The following is a 3,034-nucleotide window of genomic DNA, read 5'->3' on the forward strand; positions in this document are numbered from 1 at the left end:
ATTTAGGATGCCAGCACCACAGGCAGAGGATTAACCCAGTGAGCCACGGCGCCAGCCCCCGATAATATCTTATGATTGTAAGTTATAGAGTACTCAGCTAAAATATTTCTTCATAGTTACAAAACCTGCCAAAACACAAATGGAAAGTATTTTTTATTCAGATAAATTACACCTGAATGTCACACAGCATAGGAAACAATGCTTAGAGACCAGAAGAGAGTGGGCAGTGAACAACTTGGCTGAAGACAAAAAGACTACCCTTACTCAGGACCACAGTGCACAAAAAGAAAAATCTCAAACAACAGTACCTCAAAGCAAAATAAAGGTCTGAGGATGAAGTCAGCCCACTTGCAATCCTGTTAAATAATGAGAGTCATCTTTTAGCTCCAATGTACTGGAAAGCATTTGCTAGCACAGAATGCTATATTTGTAGAATTTGCTAAGAATTCAACCACAGATGCCAAAGGCATTCTCCAGCAGAGGCTTGCTTTTCTGGAACCATTTTTAACTTTGGGGTCAGGAAAATGGAACTGTGCAGCATCTTCATGGAAGTAGCCATACCTTTCCACAAGTACACCAAACAGGCTCCAGGGCTTCAGCTTGGTGAAGTGCCACAGTTCTCCATGCACACCTTACTCCAAATGTCAGCAAGTGTTATGTAATCTGTGCCTATCAAAACCTCTATGGACCTATACTACCATGTCTGGATGTCTTCTACTAAGTGTTTGCATACCCAACAAGCATCTCCCAGATTAACAATTTTTACTATAATTTTATCTGCTTTTCAAGGATCCAGAGGTTCACCAACAAGTCAGCTGCCTGTTTTTGTTTTTGGCAAATCCCCAGTACTGGAGGCCAAAACAGTCCTGTTTCTGTCATGGGGTGGACTGCTTTCCTCTTGCTTGGTCAGTGGTGATACCTCTGACAGGACAGAGCTGAGGGCACAGGTTCTTAGGGCCCTGAGAACAGGGAAGTAGGAAACTCCAGAAGCTGTGACTCAGGAATTTTATGTTCCATTTGGCAATTTACCATTGAACTGTTCATAGGAGCTGCTCCATGTGTGATCACTTTCTGCATTTGGCCCATCAGGGTTATACTCATTGAGATTTGGGCAGTCATCTTCATCATTTTCCTCCTCCTCTAGCTGCTGCTCCAGTGAGAAGGGTCCATTCTCTATACAGTTGGTTTTCAGGATTCTATCCATGTGGGATCTAGGTTTGCAAGTTCCTGTTGGACATATTCATCTTTCTCAATGTTTCCTTTCTTGGCGTCTTCTTTCTCACCTTGGTCCTCAGCTTCACCACTGTCCTTTGCGGTCTCCTCCTCGGCAGCCTCCTCCAATTCTGCCACTTTTAGTTGCACTTCTGGGCAGTATTCATTATCTTGCTCATTGGAAGATACAGCTGAGGTGATGTTTTCTTCTATTATTTTCCTTTCAGCTCTGCACTCCAGTTCTTTTATCTCTTGCAGGGGTTTCTCCAATAATATTGCCTGCCTCTCCTGCTTCTCTTTCAGCTTTTTCTTTTTGTTTTTAGTCATTTTTCCTATAGGCTTCTGCTGTGGAGATGTACTTACTGCAGACCCTGTAGGAGGAGGAGCACCTGCTTTCTGCCATTCAGTGGAATTGGAAGCCATTCTTCTCACATAGGAATCATCCACACACATTAGAATGTTTTCTGGCTTTATGTCACTCTGAATGATCTTGCATTTACTGTGCAGATAAACTAACCCTTGAAGGACCTGTCAAATGATACTCTTCACACAGCACACTGGGAGGCCTTGATAGTTGGACTTGATGATCCATTGGAGGAGATGGAGGCCAAGCACTTCAGATACTGTGTAGACATGTATTCCATTCATGTCTGAAATCTTGAAGTTGTCGATCAGCTGGACTACCATATCTGTGGATCACTGGGATCACTTTCTTGAACACACTTGCAGAATTTTATTTCATCCAAGGCTGTTTCTATATAATCTTGGGCACTTTTACAAGATTCATAGCAACAGATCTTTTCCCAATGCAGCCAGACAGCAGAGAAGTGCCTCCCTCCAGGCTTCCTAATAACATAACAGCCATTGAAGAGGTCTCCAATTTTCACTGGATGATAGGCACCTTTGCAGTAGTCTGCAGGGTCCTCTTGCTCCTCATCATTTGAGCCCTTCCTCTGGCTTTGTGGGTGTGGGGTCTTGCAGAGGTGGCGAAGGTGGTGGTGGTGGCAGTGGTCAAGGAAATAAAGGAGCTGTCTGCTGATGCTCCAGCTTTTTTGGATGTTTCTCTCTTTTTGGTTTCCATTTTCAGGCCTGAGTGGCTAGCACTTTCCTAGAATTCACTGCTACATGGTGCAAGTGGGGTGGCAGGCTTCATGGTTGTGGCAGCTACGGAGGTCATGCAGGAGCTGAGGTGAGCCAAGCGAAGCGAAGCCAAGCCAAGCCAGGCCACTCACTCTGCCAGTGGAGGAGGCTGAACAATGCCTCCACCGCCATCACCACCATGGCCACCACTGCTGCCCTGCTCCAGCACTCTCAATTCTTTTCACGTCAGTGCATTTGATTACAAAATCATAATGGTGGCTTTATGAAATCACAATGGAAATCTATGATATCACAATTGGTTATGTCACCACAATTGACTGTGATTTCAGAATTGTTGGTTTATGCTGTCATAATAGTTTTATAACTATAGTTCATTATGACAGAACAATGGTTAGTTTATAACATCATTATAGGACTTTATGAGATCAGAATATTTGTATGGCAGCATAAAGGTTTCCTAACATCACAATTGATTATTACATCATACTGCTGGTATATGATTCACAATTGATTATGATATACACTGGTGGTCTATGATATAATGAAGTATGATGTCCAATGATAAATTTCTTACCTCATAGATTTTATGAATTCACAATTGATGTTATCACAGTGATAAACTTATGACAATGGTGGTTAATGATATCCCAGGTGATTATAAATCAAAAGGAATTTTATGATGTCACAATTGATTATTATCTGACAATATAACTTTAAACAC

At 42.4% G+C, this 3,034-nt stretch overlaps 1 pseudogene; it reads right to left on the bottom strand.

Moving 5' to 3' along the window:
- Positions 1 to 439: 439 nt before the first annotated feature.
- LOC133754068 (SRSF protein kinase 2-like) lies at positions 440 to 2,493 on the bottom strand (annotated as a pseudogene).
- Positions 2,494 to 3,034: the final 541 nt, after the last annotated feature.

This window comes from Lepus europaeus, chromosome Y, assembly GCF_033115175.1.
Source record: "Lepus europaeus isolate LE1 chromosome Y, mLepTim1.pri, whole genome shotgun sequence".
In the NCBI taxonomy this organism is placed as follows: Eukaryota; Metazoa; Chordata; class Mammalia; order Lagomorpha; family Leporidae; genus Lepus; species Lepus europaeus.